Source organism: Saccopteryx bilineata, chromosome 9 (assembly GCF_036850765.1).
Source record: "Saccopteryx bilineata isolate mSacBil1 chromosome 9, mSacBil1_pri_phased_curated, whole genome shotgun sequence".
Lineage (NCBI taxonomy): Eukaryota > Metazoa > Chordata > Mammalia > Chiroptera > Emballonuridae > Saccopteryx > Saccopteryx bilineata.
Window position 1 is genome coordinate 39,011,394 of NC_089498.1, and position 16,972 is coordinate 39,028,365.

Sequence of the window (16,972 nt, forward strand, 5' to 3'; positions counted from 1 at the left end):
TGTGGGAGTTGATGCTTTCTGTTTCTAACCCCACCTTCTCTCTCTCTCCCTCCTCACTAAAATAAATAAATAAAAATTAAAAAAAAAAAAAACAAGAATAGTGATACCTCTCAGAGAGTTACATGGAGATTAAATGAGATGACACAGTCACTGAACACTCATTGAGAGTGTACTACGCGTGAGGCCGTGAGGACATGATGGTAAACAGACAGGCGTGCCCTGCCTGGGGAAGAAAGAAATAGTGAACAAACAAACCATGGATAAATACGCTAGAAGTGCAATGAAGGAAAGGCAGGTCCCACAATCCAGCTCAATGAGAGGGTTCCCAACCTCTCTGAGCCTGCAGCAAAGGGCTGGGAGGATATCCCTGTTGGAGGGCACAGCCTGTGCAAAGGCCCTGAGGGAAATGCAGGTGGACTATCAGGCAGGTGATGTTCTGGCACCAGTGAGAGCACCAGAAAACTAACTACTAGTTCTGTTTTATTATCGTCAGACCTGGCAAAATGTGACCCAACTCTAATCAATGGCTCTTAGGGGAAGTTTGGGAGGAAAACCCTAAAAGTGAAAGTTTATAGTTTCTTTTGTGCTTCTCCTTGTGGGAAATACCTATTTATACAATTTGCCCATTTTTATCTTATATGTTTATAATTTTCTTCTTTGTAGCAGTTTTTGTATATAGTGCTATTAGTCCTTTGTTATACATATTGCTGATATCCTCTCCCAGCCTGCCCCCTATATTTTTTGGCTTATTTATGACCTCTTTGATACACAATGTTAATGTTTATATAGCCAAATCTATCCATTTTTTCCCTCCAGGTTTCTGAGTTTCCTTTATTATTAATGTATATTATATGGTGCCCTGTATTTCTTCTAATACTTTGTTTTATTTTTTGCATTTTATTTTTTTAATACCAGTGGAGTTTATTTTTCCAAGTGAAGTGAGGAATATACATATAAGAGTTGTGTTTTGTTGTGTTTTTTCCAAAATGGAAAGGCACACTGTCCTGACAGCATCTATGGGAGAGTGCCTGCTTCTCCCGTGATTTTAAATGCCACCAGCCACCCAGGTCTTGTTGACATGCTCTTTTACATGTACACGGTGGTTAGTTTTCCTGGAGGGTGTTTTCCATTGCGTAGCCTAGTTGAAATTTTACAAAATAGATTAAGAGAGAACTCAGTGCTGGTCTTTGGGCCACACAGAATGTGGGAGCCGGTCAGCAATTATTGTTCCCATCTTACAGAGGAAACCGAGGCTCGGAAAGCTTCAGTAACTTACTTCCAGTCAGGTTGAGAAAGTGAGAGAAATGAGGAGTAAATAAGTGAATGAGGCTGCCTACTGCCACAGAAACAACAGTGCTCCTTTCTAGAAAAAATATCAGAGAATTAGAGAAGCAGGAAGTGGCGGGGATTGGGGGCAAAGTCAGCTACTCGCAGGGCCCTTGGGCAGCTGGGCATTCCTACCTGACCCTTCTGGAGCCTCCAACTCTGCACGGATTTGTTCCTTACTCCTCATCTGGTGACAGAATATGAGCATATCCCGCTGCACTCCCTTGCTAAACAGAGGGATGGTGTTCCACAGAGGTACTAGGATTTATCCAACTGCAGCTTTCAGGTGAACGTTTGTATCATTTCTAATTTCATTGTTACACAGTGCTGTTTATATAAAAAAAAAAAACACCCTCTGTAGATAAATGTGAGTATAGAAATTGCTGCATTTGGTGCACAGCTCTTTATAACTATTGCTGGAATGCCTAGTGAGGAAATGATACCGATGAACATTCCTGCAGCCTGTTTCCCCACACCATCACCCACACTGGATATCTTCATTTTTAAATTTAGCCTTTTCTATACTTGAGAAACACTATCTGATTATTTAGCCCAGGGTCCTTTGAACCAGTGAGGCTCAATGTTTTGCCACACCTTGTGATTCGGGACAGTTCCTAGGTGATAAGTCTGTGAAAACCTTCCTTCTCTAACTTCATCCAGAATCCCTCAGGAGATGTGGGGGTGAGAACGCCACCAGGAGTGCAGGGGTGTAGAGAACGCTGTGTTGTCTACGGCCATACCACCCTGAACGCGCCCGATCTCGTCTGATCTCGGAAGCTAAGCAGGGTCGGGCCTGGTTAGTACTTGGATGGGAGAACGCTGTGCTTCAGTGAAAGTGTCCAGTCCTGCAGGCGAGAGCAGCCTGGGGTTGAGCTGGCACTGCTGCGGCTGTGAACAGGGTCACCGGCTGTGAACAGGGTCACCGTACAGAGCACTGACGCCCACCTTCCGGCCCCTCTGCAGCAGCTCCCAGCCCCTTGTGCTTGCTTCCTTTCTGCCCTCTGGAAGGGAGACAGGCTGCCCTTCCATGGCCTCCTTCCTGTGACTGTCACCCATGGTGTGAATGGGCTGGCTTGGCAGGGGTGACTGGCCAGGTAATGGGGGAAGGAGCGGGGTAGGGCGGGCAGCTGTGCAGCATAAAGAGGTGTGGGCTACAGTCCTGGGCAGAGTTGCCTCTATTCTAGCACCGCCTCCTCCCTGCAAGTCCTGGGTCTCTTGGCCTTCGGTCCCTTACCTGTTTATAATATGCCACCAGGTTTGACTCAGGGTTTGAATGAGAGAGTGTTTAAGAGCACCTAGCACCACACCTGCACATGTGGGAGATGGCAGGTGGCTGCTTCACACAGGAAAGCTCCCTCTCTGAGGCTGCCTGGCTGGAGGCTGCATTTGGCCCAGCGTGGAATGAGGGTTTTAGCTGCCTGGTTCGCACACACAATAATTGATGACTTTGCCAGGAGAACTTGACTTCACAATTCTCGCAACGTGACCACCATCCTGATTCTTTATTTGGTGTTCCTAACTAAAGCTTCGGCATAACTAAAAACAAAGGACCTGGAATCAAATGGTTGGGAACCCCAGAAGCATCTCCCAGGATTCCAGGATCCTGAGGCATGCTGGGTTAGGTGGAAGGAGCCCCACGGAGGAATCAGGGGTCTCTTCTGGTCTGCCCAGGCACTGCTGGTGCCAGCTGTCCCCATACACAACCACATCCTCAGTCCCTGGACACACACCAGGCCCCCGCTTTGGTGCACACCCTCTGGTTCCTGGCCACCTGCCCCTCTGCCCTCCTCATGGTTCTCCTTGGTCACTGCATAGGAGGAAGCAGGCAGGGAGTGAGCGTCTGGTGGGACAGGAGCTGCTGTATAAATATGCTTCCTCCAGCCTCTCTGGTGATAGCTCTGAGGACTTTTCCAGGATCTCCCAGAATCCCCAGAGGATGGAGCTCCAGGAGCCCTAGGTTGATGAGGTCCCTTTGTTGGTCCCCTCCCTTCTGGTCCCACTCCCACTCCCCTGCCTGGGCTTTGTGGCAGCACCCACTAGGCACCTACTGGCTGTAGCTATGTCCACCTCTGAATTAACCAAGGAAGACAGCAGCCAGCCACATATTTGCCACCTGCCCTGGGACAAGGCATTTTTGCATCCTAGAGCCTGTTACTCATTCTCAGAATACAGGTAGGCGTTTAGCCCACCTGCATGGTTGGCGTGATAAGGAGGGGAACCCTGCCCGTGAATGGCTTGAAAGTTGCTTTGGGATCCTATTTCCCAAACTGTGTGGCCTTAAACCACCCAGAATCACCGCAGGAAAAAGGCAGGCTGATGATTGATTGTAAGAGGCAGATTCCTGGTCCTGCCAGGCCTTTAATCCCCTCCCAGGAAAAGTTGCTGGCAGGGCCAGGCTGAGCCATGTGGATCCTTACCCTAAGGGAGAAATCTGTAATGGAAATCTGATCTTCATTTAAAGTTTTGATATTTTGCTCATCATGAGTTTTTGTCATTGGTTGCAAAATTTTAATATTTGGGTTAAAATGGGATTTTTGACAAACACCGAGTTCTTTGGTGCCTCCTTAAATTTTTGCTCCTGAGCACTTGCCACCCTAGTTCTGATCCTGTAAGAGTCTTCATTTCACAGTCTGTGTATTAAAATTGGAGACACTGTACATCAAGAGTGATGATAAGTCACGGTGGTCCTCAGATGACCGAGATCAAGGAAGGCATAGTGACAGGGTGCTTTTGGTGGCAAGAGACAGAAGACTCAGCTAAAACCATATTGACTAATAACAAAATTTATTATCAAAATAGCAAGTCCAGAAGTAGTGTGGGTTTCAACGTTGACTGACTCAGTAGCTTGATCAGCACTCTGAGGAACCTCTTTCGGTCTGTGTCCTCCCCAAAGACAGCATCATCCTCAGGGTGGTAGCCACAAGGCAGAGACAAGTTCAGGGTCACTTCCAGACACTCAGTTCAGGAGGCTGCAGTTTCCTTCCTGCATGTGGGAGGTAGGGAAGTCCCCAGAAGCTCCTCCCTCACACCTGAGCCATTTGCCAGCAAAAAAATGAGCTTCTTTCTGAACAGGCAGGAGCATGGGTGCTGGCCGGCTGGGTCTAGGGCTCGGTGACGTCCTAGAGTGGCTGAATTGGGGAGAAATGAAGACCTCTGTCCTAAACCAATTGAGGGTTGTGCTTGCAAGGAAGAAGAGGGATGTAGTGCAAGGTAGGGTGGTGGGCCATTCTCACCAGGGCCCAGGCAGGCAGGGCTCCTTGTGGACACCCCAAGAAGGCATTTCAGATGAGTCTGACAGCGGGTTCCTTGTTGACAGGATGAGCCATCTTTGTGTGCACAGAGGAGGGTGCTGTTGCCCCCAATGCTGCTGCACCTGCCTCATTGGCCGGGGCAGTGTGCTTCCTGCACAACTTTATGCTGCTGCCTTGATGCCAAGAAGACAGGCTGATCCCATGGCCTTCCATGTGGCCTTCCCGGTGTGTCTCTGCCTGGGCTCTGGGTGAACCTCCCCTTCTGTATAAGGGGCTATACCCTGGATCCCCATTGGGCCAGTCTCTGGCATGGGGCCCGGAGAGAAGGCCAAGAGATGCTCCTGAGGGCAGGAAGCTTCCTGGCTAGAGCCAGGGTTTCCTCTGCTTTCGGTTTCTTTCTCTTCATAGTCAACCTAAAGCCCTGGAATCTGCTGTCCACACCTGTTGGCCAGAGCGGGACGCCCCCGCACACTTGAGCCTAAGCATTATCCCCTTTCCCAGTGTCCTTTATATAGTCACCCCTCTCACTTACCAAAAGAAGGCTTGGGCCCAGTGATGGTGCCTCACCCCTACGATTGCAGCAAACACATCTGTTAGCAATTCTGGCAAATTCCAGGCTTTGCTTGCAACAAAATTGAAGGGAGACTATGAACTTGTCAGCCGATAGTCATTCAAAATCATTTTTATGACTGGTCACCTTGTGGTTCAGGGCATCTAACTGTCAGAAGGAGGCCACAGTGATGTCACTAGAGCACAGCAGCCTTTCATCCTGATTTATTTATGTGATTGAGGTTTCTCGGGCTTCACATTAAAAACCCACTCTAGGAATGGAATTAATGTTCAACCCTGTGTTTTCCTGGCAATAAGTAATGTTCATGTACATATATACAAACTACTCAAAAAAAAAAAGCCTCATCCCTCTTTATAGAAGAGGTATTTACAATAAAAAATATACTTTTTATATAATAATTCTCAAAATGTATACAAATTCACATTATTTGTATCAGCTGCATACTACTGATAATTGTAATGATAATCTAATCCAGAAGACAAATTTTTACACAAGAAAAGGTTTAAATCTTGACATTCTAATTTATTTACATAGTTTTGTGTAATAGGGGAATCAAAAAACTTTCAAACTGAAAATATATTAGGATAACATTCTGTTGGGTCAGATAGAAATATGCATTACGAGAAAAAGGAGCTGTGTGATAATTCAGGGGTTAAGCAGGCTATCCATGTATGTTTTCTCAGCTGCTCACACCCTTTAAAATGTCATTAATATCTCTTTTTCTTTGGCTGCTGTTTTTATTTTAATATGATTAGTTTTTTAGAGTAGTTTTGAGTTTATAGGAAAATTGAGCAGAAATCAGAGTTCCCAAATATCACCATCCCCCCAGTTCCCTCTATTTATTAACATCTTTCATTGGTGTGACAACTTGTTACAATTAATGAGCCAAAACCGATACATTATTATTAACTAAAGTCCAGGGTGTACATTAGGTTCACTCTTGGTGTTGTGCATTATAGAATGGTTTTGGACAAATGTATAATGACATGTATCTACCATTATAGTGTCATACAGAGAGTAGTTTCACTGCCCTAAACACCCTCTGTGCTCCATCTACTCATCCCTCCCCCCCCAATCTCTGGCAACCACTGATCTTTTTACTGTCTCGATAGTGTTGCCTTTTCCAGAATGTCATAGAGTTGTAATCATACAGTCTGAAGCCTTTTCAGTCTGGTTTCTTTACTTGCAACATGCACTTAAGTTTCCTCCAGGTCTTTTCATGTCTTGATAGCTCATTCTCTTTATTGATAAATAATATTCCATTGTCTATGGAGCACATTTTGTTTATCTCTTCACCTTTGGAAGGACTTTTCAGTTTTTTCCAAGTTTGGGCAATAAACACCCGTGTGCAGATTTGTGTGTAGACATAAGTTTTCAATCTTTTGGGTAAATACCAAGTGACATGATTGCTGAATCATATGGTAGGAACATGTTTCTTTTTTTTTTTTAAGAAACGGCCAAACTGTTTTCCAAAGTGGCAGCGCAAATTTTGCATCCCACCAGCAATAAATTGAGAGTTTTCCACATCCTCACCAGCATTTGGTGTTATTAGTGTTCTGGATTTCGGTGATTTTAAGAGGTATACAGTGATATCTTGCTTTAATTTGCATTTCCCTGATGATATATGATGTTGAGCATCTTTTCATGTGCTTATTTGCCATCTGTATATCTTCTTGGTTGAGGTGTCTGCTTAGATCGTTTGCTCGTTTTTTAATTGGCTTATTTGTTTTCTTATTGCTGAGTTTTAAGAGTTCTTTGTATATTTTAGATAACAGTCTTTTATCAGATATGTATTTTGAAAATATTTTCTCCCAGTCTATAGCTTGTTTCTTCATTTTCTTAATAGTGTCTTTTGCAGAGCAGAAGTTCCCTCCCCAGAGGGTTGAGGAGGGGGCTGGTGGAGAGCTGGCTTCACCTGGGGAGGTCACAACCCAGAAGGACAGAAAGGTGGTTTCTTCTAAGTGACTTGGATCCTGCCACTATAGACACTGGCACATTGGGGCTGCACAGGGGCACTCTTACACCCAACTCCACTGTTCTCTGCTGCAGCCCTCCTGTTCTGTGCCCCTCTGTCCAGTACTTTAGGGTGGCATGTTGCCTTGGCTCTGACTTGCCCATGATTGGGTTTCCTGGTAGGTGAGTTTTGCTTTGCTCACCAGACTGCATGTCTTTTGGACAGGGATGAGGTTTTTCTCCTTAAATGTCATCTCACAGTGCCCAGGAATTGTGAGTAGGCCATTTCTAATGTGAGAAACCAATCCATGGGAGACAACAGGGAGACCAAGTTGGTGAGAAGGCTGCATGGTACTCAACCTCCACCCATGTAGGCGTTGTTGCTGTGGACGAATTGTGCAACCTGTCAGAGCTTCAGTCCCTCCACCTGTAAAATGGGGGTCCCAGTAGCATCTGCCTGGCAGATTGGTGAAAAGTGGGAAAGTGCAGAGACAGTGCTCAGCTCAGTGTCAGCCTCTAGCAAATCCTCCTCCATGCCGACAGCTACTGTCATGACTCTTTGAGACTGTCACTGGTCCATCCAGTCACAGCACAGGAAGAAGCTCTACCTCTGCTGGAGTCTTTCTTACCACCAGCCACAGTTGGGAACGAGGTAGCCTCTCCTCTTCAGACTGACCTAGAGCCTCTGATGATGGCAGTTTTATTTTCATTATTTCGAGATCTGTCATGTCTCAAATGCTTTTCAGCACCCTGCTCCAATCAGCATTGCAATCAGTAATTTAGCACAAAGAACTGAGACAATGATGTGTTGTCTGTAGGGGTCATGTTGCCGGAGATCCCAGGCCCAGGTTGAGTCCAGCTTCAGCTAATGCTCCATGTGAATTCAGTGGTTGTTTGGGGAGGTACTTACCTCCCTACCCAGCTGAGAGACCCCTGAGGCTACTTCAGGCTCTCTGTCCACTGCTCATTGCCCCACTTGGCCCACTTTTTTGCCTGCTAACATCTCTGAAATCTAGAGGCATCTATGGATTATAACAAAATGTTCTCATTTCTTAGTGGCCCATAAAATACTGGTGCACCTTAAAATCAACGCTATCTCAGTCCATGAAGGGATTCAGCATCAATAAATATTGGTGCATAAAATCTGTGGCCTTAAGCAACATGACCACCACTTTTAGATCCACATTCTGTGAAATGGGCTCAAGATCCACACTGAAGCACATTCTGAAAGCCATGGAAATAGCAGACGCCAGACATTTGTGTTTCACCATGCCCGCTATTATTGCTACAAGGACAGAGCCCAGGATGTAAAGAGACTGGTGGGGGGCCAGTGACTACTTGATGACTCAGTTGACCAGACCCCTACCCAGTGCCCCTGGGAGTGGCCACAGGAGGATGGGGCAGGAGCAGTCCTCCCCTCTCCGGCCTTCAGTCCTTTTCTGGTGGCTTAATCTGCCCTGCTCAGCTCTGGTGGGCAGAGCGCAGTCAAGGAGAGGCCAAGAGTTAGGGAGAATCAGCCCCATGGAGTAAACCTGGAAGGGACATTTTTTGGCATATTGCTTTATTTTTTATACTTGAGAATCCGGGACCTTAGACCTTCACATGCAGATTTATGCCAAATGAGATGCAAATCAGGGCCCTGCTGTTCTGAAGTTCTGGCCCCTCTGTCTCCTAAAACCATGACCCTGGGACCCCAGCTTGCTTCTAAGAAATAAAATGTGTGTGGTTTGGGGGAGGAAGGGAAGAAAAAGACATCGATTTTACTAAAATGTATTAACTGGGCAAATGCATCAGATATATACCACAAAGCACTTAAGGTAAAGAGGTAAAGCAGATGGGAATGGAGAAGTGGGGTGGGGGGGAGAGAAGAAGAGCGAAGTGGGGTGCAAGAGGCCCAGGGCAGCCACCTGGGGCATTCCTGAGGGTTGGCAGTAAATGAATGATATGCAAATCAGAGTAAAGCACGTGCAGTTGCCGAGGCCCACAGAGGCCCCAGAGCGCGGGATTCTGCGCTTCCTGCATTTTTGCCTTGGTTAACACTCAGACCTCGCTCGTGGGGCAAGCGGACCCCGGCAGGCGGCGGAGGGAGGGCGCCCCCTGCCGGTAGAGCGTGGAGGCGACCCGGCCCTTCCCGGGCCACGCGGCAGGCGGGCCCGTGGTCGGAGGAGGGGTGCCTGCAGCTCGTCTCCCGCCCTCCTCCCGCCAGGACGCCAGACGCCTCGACTCCTAAAACTGCGAGGCAGGCGGTCGCCGACTACAAGAGGTGGGTGTGTGCGGCCACGCGCTCATCTCCAGGCCCCCGCCCGCCCGCCTGGGGCGCGGCCTGCGGAGCCCGCGAGGGTGGGCGCGAGCGTGGGGCCAGCCACGCACGACACCTGAGCTCCCTGCACGACATCCACACTGCTACCCCCACGGCAACCCGCGCTCCCGCACACTCACTCGGCTATCCACACTCCGTGGCACCCAGTGCTATCCTCGCCGGCACCCCCTGCTACAGGGCAGCGCGTATCCTTCTCTCCATTGCACCCTGCGCTCCCCCACAACAGAAAAGCGCTCCCCCAGGACCCTGCGGCACCACTCCCGGCACCGCGCGCCCTACTCCGCACACACTCGGCACCGGGCGCACCAGCAGTCACCCCACTCCCATCCGCCGGAGCAGCCCCCACACTCGCAGCCGCGCTCGGAGCCGCCGGCTGCGCCCACCCTGGATCCCCCGGCAGAGTTGGCAGGGAGCACCCTGGTGTCCACGTCTGCCCCAGGGCGGGGACGGGGACGGGGACGGCAGCGGTAGGAGCCCCTCTCCCGAGCCGGCCCCGTACGGAGCCCAGGCCCCTCTCCCGCGGCCGGCGCCCCGGGGCGGAGCCGAGTGCGATGGGCGCCGAGAGGGAGGCAGGTGGCGCAGCGGCGCCGGTGGGGGGCAGGAGGCGGAGGCGGAGCGCGCGGGGCGGGGGCCGCGGGGCCCCGTGAGACACTCCGGCGAGCGCGCTGCAGCCTGAGCCGGGCGCCCGCGAGCCAAAGGCGCGGCGGCAAGACCCGGCGCGGGCCGCGGAGGCCAGAGACCGCCCGGGGCGGCGCTCGCGCTTTGTTCCCGCGCGAGCAGCCGGGCGGGCGGAGCGAGAGGCCGGAGCCAAGCCCGGGCATGGCCCAGGCGGCCGCCCCGCGCGCCCCGGCCCCGCGGCGCTCCTGAGTCTGGTGAGGCGGGAGAAGACAGCGCGCGGATCGCCCCCAAGTTAACAGAGGCGGGTACCGAGTTCGAAGGAAAAACCAGTTCAGGAGCCAGGTCGCGAAAGTGCGATCGCCTCCGTCTGCCGGACCTGCGGACCGTAAGTGCCCCATGCGTCCCGCGCGCCGCCGCCGCTGTCACCCCGACTTCGCCTGCGGCTGCCGTCCCGGGGTCTTCTTGCAGCCACGCAGAGTGAACCGGCGGTCCCTAGCACCCCCTCCCCACTTTGCAAAGTTGGAGCCCACTGCAGGGTGGGGCTAACCCACTCAGCGCCCACCCACTTGGGCTGAATGCCCCCACACACACACACACCAGGTGGACTGAGAGCTTGACCTGCCCGGGGGTGTGGTCAAAGTTAAGGTGGAAATTGCGTTTGGAGGGTGGAGAGTCCTGCAGGCTACTCTGGCGTATCTGGGCTTTCTCACAAAGGCCCTGGGCCAGGTGACAGAGGACCGGGGGGGGGGGGGGGGGGGGGGGGGCAGGCGCAGAGAGTGACCCTAGGAGGAATGGAGGTGCCAGTGGCCTGGCTGAGGAGGGTTGTCAGAGCTCCCTCTATCCCTCCCCCTGTTGTTTTGATCCCTAGCCCTGCCATTCAGGCAGTGGTGGTCAGGAGTTAGGCATCTTAGGGTGAAGTCTTCTCAGACACACCCAAGGGGTCCTGCCTCACTTGGATGAAAGAGAAAGTCTGAAAGCCTTTCTGGGGTCCTGACAGCCCACGGTGCCTCCGGGGCAGCCCCGTGGCAGTGATTATGCTCACACCCGTTGGGAACCGTCCATCTGCGTGTAGGGCAGGCTGGGAGCCAGGCTGTGGAAACGGCAGGGAGGGAGGTGTGAGCCGATGTGGAGGGACAGATGGCTGGAAATTCAGCCCTAGATGCGCTTACGTGAAGCAGAAGGCAGTGGGACTGGTGGCAAGCCACACTGTGAGCCACTGAGCTCTGAACACAGCCCCAAGCTGTCCCCTCCTTCTGGCCCCTGGGAACTGTGTGTGTGCTGGGCCAGAGAGCTACTGAGTAGTGGGCAGACCCCTGCAGGTGTGGAGACCCTTGCCTCCCCCACCCCTCAAAAACTGTATTTCCCATCATTAGGGCTAAGGCTGACTGACTTAAGGCCTGTTCCAGAGGCCGCGGAGAGAAATATTTCCTTTGAGAATAGAGGAGACCTTATGTGCCTGTGTAGGGTGATCTGAATAATTGTCAGGCCCTGTCTTTGACCCTGTGGCCAGGATACTGCTTCATTATGTCTAACTGGGTGTGTGTTTCCTCTCCTAGACCCAGAAACAGGAGGTTCCCAGGGCAGCCACCCTCAGAGGACAGGGGTTGGCTGGGGACAAAGGGGGTAGCTATTCTGTGTCCTAGCATTGCACTTGCAAGTTGCTACAAGGTTCAAGAAACTTCTTGAGGTTGAGACCGCAGAAGGAAGATGGGTGGGACCCTCGGGCCCTCACCTGTCCCAGACACAAGGCAGCCTCTGGCATCCTTTCTGCAACAGACAGAGGCAGAAAGGTCCCGTCCAGAGTTCCTGGGCACGTTTGTTCATAGAGAGCTGGCGCTGTGACATGCACTGGGGTCTAGCTGTGTCATTTGCCCTACCCCCACCCCGTCCTCTGTCCTCTGGATGAGGAAAGACCCAAAACTCAGTTGGGTCCAGGAGACCGAGGGCTCTGTTGTGTGAAGCCAACGCTGCTGTGCCTGAAGAACCACGCTCTCTGGGAGGCTGTGTGGCCAGCCCACTTTTGTATGTTGAAAGGGAAAAGGAGAAAAAGAAGACAAGCTTGAACAGTGGGGACAGATGTGGTATTCTGTGCTCCCCAGGAACTAGACAGATGCAGGGCTGGAGAACATCACATTAGGACCAATTTTCTGGTGGAATCCGGCTCTCTCTGGTGGTGCCTTGATCTGTGTGTGATGGGAGGAAGGGATAGTCACGTGTGTGATACCAGCTTGCTCACAAGCCCAGCTAGGGCTGGTGGGCTGGAGGATTTCAGCAAGATGTCTCCCTCCAGGACCCTCTGGAGCTGCCTCGGGCCACCCACTAGGCCTTTTGGGTCCATACGCTCTTCCTCTGTCACCGGGTTATCCGCATAATTGAGTTACCACCTCCAGGAAATCTCTCTGATTTGGCTCCACATATTTTCATTTCTGCATGACTGGAAGAAATTAATTTTCCTTCCTACGCAACGATCTGGAGACGCAGGAAGGCTGGGTCACTAATCTGCAAGATTCAAGCCAGCAGGGCTGCCACCTCTCAGAGGACCAGCCAGCCAGCTGATTATCCCCCCAACACACCCCTACACCCCCGGGCAGCAGGAAGGGTGGGGTCTGAGCAAGGCATTTCCCTGCCACCTGAAACCTTCCTTGTGCTTTAGACTGACCTCCCCCACCCCATGGCTCCATCAGTGACCTCCCCCTCCCCTGTGGCTCCATCAGTGGGGTCCTCTGATTCATCCTCAGCCTCCCATGGCACCAGGATACTCAGATGGTGGTTGAATTAAACTGATCTGAATTCCCTCCCCAGTCAGTGTGTGCGTGAGTGCACACATGTGTGTTAGGACTCCAAAGCTGGGAAGAGGCTCAGCAACCATCTCCCTGTAGTATGGTGAAGAGCTGTACACAGTAGGTGCTCTACTAATGGAGCTCTCAGGGAGGGAATTGGCTTTTCTGTGGGGCAGCTCTGTCCTGCTCATTGCCTTCTGCACTCAGCGGCCCGCTGCACTGCTCTGACCCATGCCTGCATCTGTCCCTGATAACAGCAGGCCAAGTGTCAGCGCCTTATTGAGCAGCTACTATTGGACAAGCCCTGGTCAGCACTCATACTCACTGTCTGAGTCCGCTTGACACCCACAAAACTGATGGAACCTTCCCTATTTCACAGATGCATGGAGAAAGGCAGGCCCATCAGGCTCAGGAAGGAAGACTGGGTTCTGACTGCCCTCTCCCATTCCCAACAGTGTGAAAGCTGCCTCCTGGCTTCTGGCCCTGGCCCCTGTGCTGGCCTCCCTTGCCCCAGGCCCTCCTGCCCTCATCCTTGGCCTTCCTGTCAGCATTCCTCCTACACCTGCAGGGGCAGGTTGCTAACTGCTTGGTGCTGACAGGGGTTAATGCCTCAGATGTCGAACTCTCACCTGGATGTGCCTCAGGCACCTGAGGTGGGGGGAGGAAGAACACCTCTGCCCTCTCTGGGTCACAGATGCCCAATGCCAGCGCCATCCCAAGCTGTTCCCATTACACACCAGAGCTGGGAGGTAATCATTGTTGTTCAGGACCCTCTAGAAACCGTTGGACATTATCTGACTATTTTAACAGGCATCCAAACATAGCATCACATTGATAGGAATCCACTTCTGGGCAGCTGGTGTCACTTCCCAGGCCTGAGAGGCGGGGGGGGGGGGGGGGGGGGGGGGATGGTGGGAGGTGACCTGACTCTGTCACTTGTAAATGCAAGAGTATGGCCTTGCCATGATTGCACTTACTGCACAGAATTGGCCCTGGGAAGTGTCTGTCATCCACTGCTCATTCACTGAGCAGGTAGTGAATGAACACCTATGTCATGCCATGCAGGGAGTGCAGTAGTAATAATGCAGTACAAGCAGAAACACTGTGCTAGGCTCTGTGCTGGCATGCTTCCTTTCATTTAACCTCGTAACAACCCTGAAGGTAGGCACCCTTGCTGTCACATTTTCCAGACTGGAATGCTAAGGCCCAGAGAGGTTCCCCAGAGGCAGGGGGGCAGGCACCACACTGCGGCTCCCATAGTGCGGAGGTTGGCAAGCTTCTGGAGCTTGCTCCAAGTTCGGAATCCTGAAGGTCTGTGTGGAACCCACAGGCACGTGCTTACACAGAGCCTCTGGAGATCTGATGTGCACCCACGCCTGGAGCCACTGTGTCATCCGAGGGAGGGGCAGGAGGGGGCTAGAAACTCATGATTGGTGGGTGTGGCCTTTGAGGGTCGGGCCTCACTGGGGGCAGCTCAGATGGGTTGGTAGGCTCTTCTGGACTATGTCAGAGCTTCTAGGAGATTGGGTCTCCCAGGTCCTGGCTGGGTGGGCACCATGCTGTGTATTGCAAGAAATCAGTTGCTTGTTGGCTTTTTCTGGTTTATGCTTGTGGCTTTCAGTGAACCACACCTCCAAATCTTCCTGGGGTCATGCCCACAGACTTTTGGGCAAAAAGAGCAGGCCTGTTTCTACTTCTATAGTTCCCTGGGGCTGGGACCCTCTTCCCCATTACATGAAGCCTGGATAAGGCCACATGGAGGACAGGGGCTGCAGAAGAAGGCCCAGCCCCCAAGTGCCTCTGAAGGCCGCCTTTAGCCAAGAACACTAATGCAAGCAGGGCTCTGCTGTCTGGAAACAAATTCCTGGAGTGGAAGCCGCCCTTACAGCATCAGTGGAAAGACCCAGGCAGAGACCTGGCATTGAGGATGGAAACTTATGATGATGAAAGTGATAAATAATTGGTGCCTCGTTCCTTCTTCTGAGTTCACAGCCAGACCCAGGACGCAGGGTGCAGGGATGGGCTGGAGCCTCAGACATGCGAGAACCAGAACGTGCTCCCCTCTGCACTGTTTGCAGCACAGTTTCCTGCAGCAATAAAACAGAAGTTAAGACTTCTGCTTTTCGTAATTCGTGGGACCTCACGGTGAGCCAGATGTCACTGGAAGGAAAACAAAGATGCGTAATAAGGAAGATGTCTCTTTGCCAAGGCACCAGCGCCCCCTCTGCTGCTCAGCCATACACTCTCGCTGTCTGCATCCGTCCTGTTCACTGTCCACACACACTGTCAGCATCCCAGAGGCTGAGGTGCTCAGAGCCACCCTGGCTGCCCTGAGGCTGGGAGTGTGGTGGATGTGGCAGGAGGATGTTTGGGGAGGATGTCCGGGCACTGGGGCATTCTTCTGTTTACTTGAGCAGAGAAAAGTCCACAGTGGGGGCAGGGCAGGTGGAGAATGGATGAGAAGAGATGCTCCTGGACCTCTCAGGGCAGGTCAGGAGAGTTTCTGCTCTGATGGTCCTGGCTGACATGTGGACTCACAAGGAAGCTCTCACCCAATGGTCCCGACCTGGGAGCAACCAGGAAAAGGAAGTCCTCCGGGTGTGTGGGTCCCGCTTACAGACCAGGGAAGGGAGGTGTTGAGAGGGAAGGGGCGGTCTTCAGGACCAGAGGAGACCACAGCTCCTTGTTCAGCTCCAAGAGCCCTTGCCCTATTCTCTGAGGCAGTGGAGAGGGGAATGGGCAACATGCTGGCTTATCTAAATCCCACTGGCTGGATTTGAATCCCAATTCCCCTCCCAGTGGCTGTGTGACCATGAGCAAATCGCTCACCCTCTCTGTGTCTTTAGTTTAAAAGCAAAATGCAGTCACAGGGCTCCTGTCTCCTCAGGTCGAGATAAGATATGAAAGATGGATGTGTGTCTGGCATATGGTTACTGGCTGTGGAAGTGGCTGTCACATCCCCTCTCTGGTGGGACATACAGTGCTGTCCTGGGTTTCACTAGTGGGTGGGACATCAGATGGTTCTGAACTCACACCCTGTTTCTCCCTGCCAGTGAGCCCTGGGTAGGGGGCTTACTCTCCCTGCTCCTGAGTCCCCATACCTGCTGACCCACCTTCCCACACCTGGAGACACAGTAAGCTCAGAACCGAGGGTGTGCTCTGTGCTACCTGAGGACACAAGCTTCATTCCCCTCCTATCTCACAGAGAGGAAAGTTACGCTGGGATCATCACTTCCCACAGCTACTTGGTGACAGAGGTGGAGTTTCCAGTCGGGAACCGAGGCATCGAACCCCAGGGCCTGTGTGTTTCTGCCGCACCAGGCTCACAAATGGCTGGTGGTGGTTTCCCTCTCGGCCTTGCTAGAGGGGTAGCAGCTCCCTCTGTGGACCGTGGCTGGACTGTGGCCTGGCCTTAGGAGCCCTTGTGTGTGTGACTGAGCACGCTGGGGTCATGTGTGTGTGGGGAGTGAAACCAGGCAGAACAAGGAAGTGTGACCTGCACCTGCCTGCCCTGGGGCACTCGTAGGAGAACCCCTGCAGGTCTAGATGACCAGAGCTGATAACAGCCGAGGAGGGCATGCCAGGTTTCAATCCCCACCTGCCCGTGCTGGCCCAGCTGCACTATGACAACGTGGGAACTTTGTCTAAGTGTGACTGAGGCTCAGGTGGGAACCAGCACAGAAGTCAGAACAGACTTGCCCCACCCAGGGCCCCACACCCCAGAGACTGACTAAAGCCAGTATCCACTGACGGGGCCAGAAAAGGCCTCTGAGATAGAACTTTCTTCCCAGATACCTCCCACCACAGACCTGCACGGACTGTCCCAGGATGTCTCTCACTACCATCTACATGGACAGTTTCCAGAACTCCGTTTACTACATAAATACATGGAGAGTCCCCAGGACACCTGTCACTACCTTCGACAGGGACTCTCCCAAGATGCCTGTCACTGTAGAGTTACATGGGCTGTTGCAAGATGCCTGTCACTATACATCAACACGGACTGTCCCCAAGATGCCTGTCAGTACACACCTACATGGGCTGTTGCAGGACACCTGTCACTGTACATCTACATGGACTGTCACAGGATGCCTGTCACTATACATCCATATGCAGTTTCTAGGATACTTGTCACTACTCACCTATGTGGACT

The 16,972-nt window shown here is 52.1% G+C and overlaps 1 protein-coding gene across 7 annotated transcripts in view; it reads left to right on the forward strand.

Moving 5' to 3' along the window:
• Positions 1 to 16,972, forward strand: part of CBFA2T3 (CBFA2/RUNX1 partner transcriptional co-repressor 3) — a 91,944-nt gene that overhangs the window by 22,075 nt on the left and 52,897 nt on the right. For 2 of the 7 annotated variants that reach the window (XM_066242423.1, XM_066242424.1), the window contains exon 1: positions 10,057 to 10,424. The exons of 4 other annotated variants lie outside the window; for them this stretch is intronic. The gene's annotated coding sequence lies outside the window, so the exon portion shown is untranslated. Of the gene's footprint in view, positions 1 to 9,230; positions 9,365 to 10,056; positions 10,425 to 16,972 lie in introns of those variants that run through there. One more of the 7 variants, XM_066242425.1, reaches the window with a different exon arrangement.